We start from the raw sequence: 10,000 nt of genomic DNA, 5'->3' as shown, positions 1-10,000 counted from the left end.
TTAGGCCGCTGCGCGGCGACCTTTGACCCCAGAGCCCCCATAATCGGAACAGAGGATCCTCCGGAGCCACCGAACAATAATCTGGGGGAGAAAATCCCAAAGTCCTGTTTGTCCTGTGTCAAAATCTGACAATCAGGTCCTCTCAGACTCTTTACAGTCATAGAGCCTTTGGCCAGAGTGGAGGTTTTGGAGGACATATGTTTCCACAGGTCGCAGGAGTCTGAATTTCGCATATGTCGTTTGGGGTCCCGAGACGGGCGGACAGGCGTTGGTCCCGTGCCGCTCGGACGTGTACTTTTCGATGGGCGGGGCTTTGAAAAGTCGCCTTTTCCGGCCTTTGAGTGCTCGCCTTTGCCACAAAAATGGACCAAACTGCCTGAAACTTGGCCTGCGGTCCTTTCCAGAGACCCTTATCTGTATTCCAGAGTCCCAACTCTGTAGACCCTCAGCAAAGCTAACTAGCTCTGCGGGGGCGCTATCGCAACGGGACGAAACAAACCCAACAGGAGGCCGTGTGGCGCACGACATAGTCGAAAATCAGACTCCTGGCTGGATGCGTTTATGAATGGTTGCAAAAAACACACCCGAACGGCTGACCTTTGACCTTTCCGAAGGCCGCACGGATCCGAAACTCTGCACCCTGGATCGGCCTTTGTTCCCGATACACATACTGGAAGATCGGACCCCTGGCTCAATGCCTTTAGGAATTATTACAAAAAACACACCCAAATGGCTGACCTTTGACCTTTCCGAAGGCCGCACGGATCCGAAACTCTGCACCCCGGATCGGCCTTTGTTCCCGATACACATGCTGGAAGATCGGACCCCTGGCTCATTGCCTTTAGGAATTATTGCAAAAAACACACCCGAACGGCTGACCTTTGACCTTTCCATAGGTCGCACGGGTCTCCAACTCGGCGCACGGGATGAGACTTTGTCCCTGATACACATACTGAATTTTCAGACCCGTAGCTCAATGTCTTCTGGAATTTATTGAAGAAAAGACAGTTTCCCGCCTTTTTTACGTTTGAATTTCACAGACTGTCTTTTAGGCCGCTGCGCGGCGACCTTTGACCCCAGAGCCCCCATAATCGGAACAGAGGATCCTCCGGAGCCACCGAACAATAATCTGGGGGAGAAAATCCCAAAGTCCTGTTTGTCCTGTGTCAAAATCTGACAATCAGGTCCTCTCAGACTCTTTACAGTCATAGAGCCTTTGGCCAGAGTGGAGGTTTTGGAGGACATATGTTTCCACAGGTCGCAGGAGTCTGAATTTCGCATATGTCGTTTGGGGTCCCGAGACGGGCGGACAGGCGTTGGTCCCGTGCCGCTCGGACGTGTACTTTTCGATGGGCGGGGCTTTGAAAAGTCGCCTTTTCCGACCTTTGAGTGCTCGCCTTTGCCACAAAAATGGACCAAACTGCCTGAAACTTGGCCTGTGGTCCTTTCCAGAGACCCTTATCTGTATTCCAGAGTCCCAACTCTGTAGACCCTCAGCAAAGCTAACTAGCTCTGTGGGGGCGCTATCGCAACGGGACAAAACAATCCCAACAGGAGACTGTATGGCGCACGACATAGTCGAAAATCAGACCCCTGGCTGGATGCGTTTATGAATGGTTACAAAAAACATACCCGAACGGCTGACCTTTGACCTTTCCGAAGGCCGCACGGGTCCGAAACTCGGCACCCTGGATCGGCCTTTGTTCCCGATACACATACTGGAAGATCGGACCCCTGGCTCAATGCCTTTAGGATTTATTGCCAAAAACTTAGGGTTAAGGCTGAATGTCACTGATCGCCCCCAAACTGCTGACCTCTGACCTTTCCGCAGGCCGCACGGGTCTCAAACTCGGTGCACGGGATGAGACTTTGTCCCTGATACACATACTGAATTTTCAGACCCGTAGCTCAATGTCTTCTGGAATTTATTGAAGAAAAGACAGTTTCCCGCCTTTTTTACGTTTGAATTTCACAGACTGTCTTTTAGGCCGCTGCGCGGCGACCTTTGACCCCAGAGCCCCCCATAATCGGAACAGAGGATCCTCCGGAGTCACTGAACAATAATCTGGAAAAACAGACTCCTGGCTCGATGCGTTTATGAATTATTACAAAAATTGAAGGGGTTCTCAGCATCTACTGTGGTCTGTCTGCAGAAAAGGCAACTCCAGGATTTGAACCCCGTCCGCCTGGGTTGGAAGCTGCCGCTCTACCACGTGAGCCACACATCTGGTTGAATGGGGAATGACCATGATCAATGATAAATCAAAAAAAAAAAAAAAAAAAAAAAAAAAAATAGGTAAATGACGTGGGGGGGACTTTCGGAAGGTCGCGCGAGCCGTCACACTGAAACAGCCTGAGTACTTGGCTGTCAATCTGCGCCTCGTCCAGAAAAGCTACTCGCGGGTATCGAACACGGGACGCCTGGGTTGAAAGCTGATGCTTTACCGGGTAAGCCACATGACTGACTCGTTTCTCAAGTAAAAAAAAAAAGTTATATATTATGACCTTCAATGATGAATGTGAAAAAAAAAACATTTGTCCCCGCCCCCCTCTGCATCTACCCCGACGCCGTCTGCACCTGCAACAGAGAGAGAGGAGAGGAGTTAGTGGATGAAGGAGCTGGAGTTTGAGCTGGACAGTTTTTTGAGAGTTTTTTGAGAGTCTTTGGAAAGTGAGAGACAAGAGGGTCTGTTTGATTTGCAAACGTAAGTATTATTTTAAAACTATTTAAAAAGTTAAATAATGATGATATTTATAATCATAAAGAATTAAATAATGATGATATTAATAATAATAATAATAATGATAATCAAAATGTGTTTATTGTGTTTAGTTATGTTTGTTTGGTGCGCATTGGGTGTTTTTTTAATGTGTTTATTGGGTTTTTCGTCGAGTTTTGTCGAAGTGCCATAGAGACGCGTCAATTAAGTGCTTGTTAAGTGTCATGCTCTGTCCATGCGCTGTTCACGTGATGGCCAGGGAACACGCAGATAGTAACTGGTGATACCTTAATAATAACAATAATAACAATAATAATAATAAACTAATAATAATAATAATAATTATAATAATAATAATAATTATTATAATAATAAAAATGTAATAAAAAAATAATTAAACAATGATGATAGTAATAATAATAATTTAAACACTCGAAATGTGTTTATTGTGTTTAGTTATGTTTGTTTGGTGCGCATTGGGTGTTTTTTTAATGTGTTTATTGGGTTTTTCGTCGAGTTTTGTCGAAGTGCCATAGAGACGCGTCAATTAAGTGCTTGTTAAGTGTCATGCTCTGTTCATGCGCTGTTCAGGTGATGGCCAGGGAACACGCAGATAGCAACTTAATAATAACAATAATAACAATAACAATAATAAACTAATAATAATAATGATAATAATAATAATAATTATAATAATAATAAACTAATAATAATTACAATAATAACAATAATAATTATAATGATAATAAAAGTATAATAAAGATAACAATAATAATAATAATAATAATTATAATAATAATAAACTAATAATAATTACAATAATAACAATAATAATTATAATGATAATAAAAGTATAATAAAGATAACAATAATAATAATAATAATAATTATAATAATAATAAACTAATAATAATTACAATAATAACAATAATAATTATAATGATAATAAAAGTATAATAAAGATAACAATAATAATAATAATAATAATTATAATAACATAATAAAGATAATAATAACAACAACAACAACAACAATAATAATAATAATAATGATATTAATAAAAAAACTGTTCATGTTATTTTTTCTTTTTCATCCTTTACTTTTTCAGATGACAAAGCCTAAGAAGCAGGGCGAGTGCCCAATTTGTGGGAAGGTGCTCGTGTCGGTGGCCAAGCACCTACGGCTTAGCCATAATTTGGTTAACCCTAAGGAGAGGGCCATCATTAACAACCTGGCAACAGGGAGGACCCGATTGCTACCTGGGCCCTGCCCTATCCCTCTGTGTGCCCCCTACATGCTGAATCTGGAAAAGCACATCAGGGCCCACAAGGACCTCACTGCTGGCCGGATTCAGTCTGAACTTCAGGCGATTAAGCGGAGCACGGCCCTGAAATTGCTGGCCCATTTGAGGGCCAGTAATCCCAGACCGCCGATGGTGTCCTTACTGGACATCGCGGATGCAGAAGAGAACCCAGAGGAGGGGGTGTCTGGCCTGTGCAGGAATCAGACCTGCGTGAATGCAAGGGCCAGGGTCAGAGAGCTCGAGAGGAAGCTGGACGAGGCGACACGTCTCAATGCTGACCTCGCTGTGAGTGAATGAAAAAAACATAGCAATTATAGATTCTATCCATGTTTAATTTCTTTGAATAATGCAATCATTGCGTTGTCAATAATTGTAGTCCTGTTTTCTTTTGCTGTTTGTTTTTCCCTCTTCAGAGACAGCTGAGAGGATTCAAAGAAGGAGCTCCGCGTCGCCAGCGCCCCAGCCTTCAGCAGCTGCTTGCGCAGCCCCCTGCCCGGCCAGCAAGTAGCTCCTCCTCCTCCTCCTCCTCATCTGGGAGTGAGGAGGAGGAAGAGGAGGAGCAGCAACCACCGCAGCAGCAGCGGCGGCGGTCCGCTGCCCTGCTCCAGCCTCAGACAGACTCCTCCTCTGGGACTGAGGAGGAGGAGGAGGAGGAGCAGCAGGAGCAGCAGCAGCAGCCGTCCCCTGCTCCGGTCCTTCTGGTCTCTTCTTCAGAGGAAGAGGAGGAGGAAGATGATGATCCAGAAGAGCCGCCACAGCAGCCACCACAGGCGCCGCGGCTGCCGCTGAAGAGGGCGGATGAGCAGAGGCACCTTTCCTCTCCCCCTCAGGTGAGAAGATAATAGAGTAGTGTAATGCATTGTCATTATCATTTTGCCCAAGTCCAAAGTACTTACCTTAATTCAACTCCCAGCAGAAGAAGAAGAGGGAGGAGGAGGAGGAGCAGCAGCAGCAGCAGCAGCAGCAGCGGCGGCGGTCCGCTGCCCTGCTCCAGCCTCAGACAGACTCCTCCTCTGGGACTGAGGAGGAGGAGGAGGAGGAGCAGCAGGAGCAGCAGCAGCAGCCGTCCCCTGCTCCGGTCCTTCTGGTCTCTTCTTCAGAGGAAGAGGAGGAGGAAGATGATGATCCAGAAGAGCCGCCACAGCAGCCACCACAGGCGCCGCGGCTGCCGCTGAAGAGGGCGGATGAGCAGAGGCACCTTTCCTCTCCCCCTCAGGTGAGAAGATAATAGAGTAGTGTAATGCATTGTCATTATCATTTTGCCCAAGTCCAAAGTACTTACCTTTATTCAACTCCTGTCAGAAGAAGAAGAGGGAGGAGGAGGAGGAGCAGCAGCAGCAGCAGCAGCAGCAGCAGCAGCCGTCCTCTGCTCCGGTCCTTCCTCGCTCTGACTCAGAGGGAGAGGAGGAGGAGGAGGAGGAGGAAGATGAGCCGCCGCAACAGCCGCCGCCGCCGCCGCCGCAGCCGCTGCAGCCGCTGCAGCAGCCACGGCTGCTGCTGAAGAGGGTGGATGAGCAGAGGCACCTTTCCTCTCCCCCTCAGGTGAGAAGATAATAGAGTGGTGTAATTCATTGTCGTTATCATTTTGCCCAAGTCCAAAGTACTTACCTTTATTCAACTCCTGTCAGAAGAAGAAGAGGGAGGAGGAGGAAGAGGAAGAGGAGGAGGAGGAGGAGCAGCAGGAGGAGGAGCAGCAGGAGCAGCAGCAGCAGCAGCAGCAGCAGCCCCCTGCTCCGGTCCTTCCTCGCTCTGACTCAGAGGAAGAGGAGGAGGACGAAGATGAGCCGCCGCAGCAGCCGCCGCCGCTGAAGAGGGCGGATGAGCAGAGGCACCTTTCCTCTCCCCCTCAGGTGAGAAGATAATAGAGTGGTGTAATTCATTGTCGTTATCATTTTGCCCAAGTCCAAATACTTACCTTAATTCAACTCCCAGCAGAAGAAGAAGAAGAAGAAGAAGAGGCAGGAGGAGGAGGAGGAGGAGGAGCAGCAGCAGCAGCAGCAGCCGTCCCCTGCTCCGGTCCTTCCTCGCTCAGACTCAGAGGAAGAGGAGGAGGACGAAGATGAGCCGCCGCAGCAGCCGCCGCCGCCGAAGAAGAGGGCGGCAAAGCAGCGACACCTTTCCTCTCCCCCTCAGGTGAGAGGAAAGGTGTCGCTGCTATAGAGTAGTGTAATTCATTGTCATTATCATTTTGCCCAAGTCCAAAGTACTTACCTTTATTCAACTCCTGTCAGAAGAAGAAGAGGGAGGAGGAGGAAGAGGAAGAGGAGGAGGAGGAGGAGGAGGAGGAAGAGGAGCCGCCGCAGCAGCCACCGCCGCCGAAGAAGAGGGTGGCAAAGCAGCGTCACCTTTCCTCTCCCCCTCAGGTGAGAGGAAAGGTGTCGCTGCTATAGAGTAGTGTAATTCATTGTCATTATCATTTTGCCCAAGTCCAAAGTACTTACCTTTATTCAACTCCCAGCAGAAGAAGAAGAAGAAGAAGAAGAGGCAGGAGGAGGAGGAGGAGGAGGAGCAGCAGCAGCAGCAGCAGCCGTCCCCTGCTCCGGTCCTTCCTCGCTCAGACTCAGAGGAAGAGGAGGAGGACGAAGATGAGCCGCCGCAGCAGCCGCCGCCGCCGAAGAAGAGGGCGGCAAAGCAGCGACACCTTTCCTCTCCCCCTCAGGTGAGAGGAAAGGTGTCGCTGCTATAGAGTAGTGTAATTCATTGTCATTATCATTTTGCCCAAGTCCAAAGTACTTACCTTTATTCAACTCCTGTCAGAAGAAGAAGAGGGAGGAGGAGGAAGAGGAAGAGGAGGAGGAGGAGGAGGAGGAGGAAGAGGAGCCGCCGCAGCAGCCACCGCCGCCGAAGAAGAGGGCGGCAAAGCAGCTTCACCTTTCCTCTCCCCCTCAGGTGAGAAGATAATAGAGTAGTGTAATTCATTGTCATTATCATTTTGCCCAAGTCCAAAGTACTTACCTTTATTCAACTCCTGTCAGAAGAAGAAGAGGGAGGAGGAGGAAGAGGAAGAGGAGGAGGACACAGCCAATGAGGAGGTTAGTGTAGAATCATTGAGCACATGTGGTCATGTGGTAGAGGTGTTATTGATGTTTTGTTTTGCTTTTCCAGCAGTCAAGTTGGACACGTAACCAACGTAAACTCTTCCGTGCAATGCGGCCCTACTTCTCTGGCCGAAGCAGGGGCTCATTTATTCGGGGCATTGAGTTTGGCACCTCCATGAGTAAGACTTAACACATTGTGTATGTGTGCAGGTGTGTGTTGAGTGTTTTCTCGCTACATTCATCGTCATGTGTGTTTCATCTTTTCAGATGCATACATGGAGGAATATGCCGAGTACACCTACTGTCCCGAGGGAACAACAAAAATGAAGGAGAATGCACAGACGAAGGTCAGCCGGGCCAAGGTTTTCATAAAGTATCTTTGCCTCGGCTGCCCTTCTCTGGCACTCTGGGACTGGACATTTTTGTTCAACATCCCCCTCCTGAAGTTGTAAGTAGTGAATGCACGGAGGATAAGCATGTTCCTTCTTTGCAAGTCTTTTGCTTAGGTTTTGATGATGATGATGATGAAGTAGTATCGGAAAGATGTGACTGAAACTAAATCCAGACTGGTCTTCTTTCTACAGTTACCCTGCTCTCCTGCGCAATGTTGGCCTGGCCCCAACGACAGTTGCGCTGTATGTGGGCCAGGCCATATCGTTCCTGGAACACTTGAGGGACACGCCGCCCAAGCACTGCCGCCTTAAGACCTCCCAGGTCAATGTCCTCGTGAGGGAATTGAGGAAAGTCTACAGAGACCTTGGGAGGAAACTCCTTGGACACCAGTCGCTTGTTAAACAGGACAAGCAGCAGCGGCTGGTGTCCAAGGAGGACCTGGCCCAGTGTCGGGCCTTGGCCAGGGCCAAAATGCCTGAATTGCTTGGTGAGTCTGTATTGCCTATCTCTCTCTCCCTCTCTTTCTCTCTCACACACTTTTTGTCAGAGCTTGCCAGAGTGCACCGGGCTTGATATCCCCGGTGCGCCCAAGCCCCCCGAACTTCATTCGTCCCCCAGAGTGCACCGGGCTTGATATCCCCGGTGTGCCCAAGCCCCCCGAACTTCATTCGTCCCTACTTTCTGTCTCTTACTCTAATTACAGAGGACATGAGAAAGGCGCCAGCCAGAGACCCCAGGACCCGCTATAGGTTCTTCGGGTACCTGGCGGCCTACCTCTCCTGTATATATGGCCACAGGTCAGGCGTCCTGACTAAAATGAAAGTCAAGGAGGTAAAGGACGCCGTGGGAGATGAGAAGGCGGGCTACCTGGTCAATGTAAGTATCATTTTAATCTCATTCCCAAACTTTTCCCAACACTTAGACGTCAATTTTTGTTCATGTACCACACTTACAAATTGGCGGTGTCATACTTTGTCTCCTGCAGGTAATGGAGCACAAGACGGTTCGCAAATTTGGTGTGGCGCAGATCTACCTGACAGGCGAAGAGTATGGGTGGTGCAGCGAGTGGCTCCGCCTCCGACAGCGGGCGGTCCCCACCAACCCCTACTTTCTCTCCGCCCTTGGCCGCGGCGAGGCCAAGGATCTTGTTAAATATTTCCGGAAGGCCTGGAAAGAGATGGGCTTGAGGGGATCGCCCACGCTCATGGACATCAGGTCGGCGGTGGCGACCTATGTAGGTGTCAAAAAAACATGATGAGGATTTGCTCAATTTGTGGCCTGTCAGTTGTGTTCGTCACACTGAAACTTGTTCATTAATGCCTCATTTTCTTTTCTCTAGAATTTTGAGTCCAATGATTCAGAAGTGCGGCAGCATGTGGCCACCTTCATGTGCCACGACGTCCGGACGCAGGAGCGTTTCTACTCCCTTCACAACACCTTGACACGAGCGAAGCAGATGAGGGAGCTCTTTGTCTGCATGTCCCTCAGAAGAGGAGCACATGCTCCCTCATCTGCTTCCGCTCTGTCCTCCACCTCTGCGCCCTCCACGCCCTCCACCTCTGAGCCATCCACCTCCACGCCCTCCACCTCTGAGCCATCCACGCACGACACTGCTGAGGAGGAGAGGGATCCAAAGGTAAGTTAAAATAAAACCTTGCAATTGCTATCACACCACAGTCCAAGTTCACTAATCTCATGTGTACCTTTTCTTTGTTTTGAAGCTTACCCCATGGAAGTATGGGCCCTCTCCCTCACAGCTATTGGTTAAAAAGATTAAAGTGAGGGTTGGCTTCAGCCCTAAAAAAAAGTTTCCGTCCAGGGCCAGGAGGACATGAGTGTCTGTCTGTCTATGTGTGTGTGAGTGTGTTCAAAAAAAAAAAAAAAAATAAATAAAAAAAAAAAACAAAAAAAAAAAAACAAAAAAAAAAACAAAAACAAAAAAACAAAAAAAAAAGGTTCAGTGTGTCTATTTTTTATTTTTGTTGTATTTTTCTTGTTTCTGTTCTAGTTTTTATTTTGTTGTATTTTTTGGCTTTGTTTCTTGTATTTATTTTTGTTGTATTTTTCTTGTTTCTGTTCTAGTTTTTATTTTGTTTTATTTTTTTGTTTGGTTTCTTGTTTTTATTTTTGTTGTATTTTTCTTGTTTCTGTTCTAGTTTTTATTTTGTTTTATTTTGGTTCCATTTTTTATTTTATTTTATTTTTTTTACCTCCACATGGGCACTGCCGTGACGTGGCGTGGAGGCTTACAGCCTGTGTGATATCACAGCCTCTGGATTTTCTCAGAGGCTCTAAGATCACACAGGCTAACCAAAATGCCCTGAACCTTGTTTCCAGGTGTATGTGCACATTATTTGATAACCAAAGCGTCAGACGACAAGTCTTCATCTGAAAAGGTTGGTAAGACCCACCAAGACCACCCCCAGTGCCCGCATAACCTCACCCTGAGGAGCTTAGTATCACTTGTGTAAATCCTTGAGATTCTGGGGCCTTGGGTCAACTTATCATGCCCAGAGTAAGTGGTGGCACTTGGGTAAATCGTTGAG

This window comes from Solea solea, unplaced genomic scaffold (genome assembly GCF_958295425.1).
Source record: "Solea solea unplaced genomic scaffold, fSolSol10.1 scaffold_81, whole genome shotgun sequence".
In the NCBI taxonomy this organism is placed as follows: domain Eukaryota; kingdom Metazoa; phylum Chordata; class Actinopteri; order Pleuronectiformes; family Soleidae; genus Solea; species Solea solea.
Note: the sequence above shows the minus strand (reverse complement) of the source record.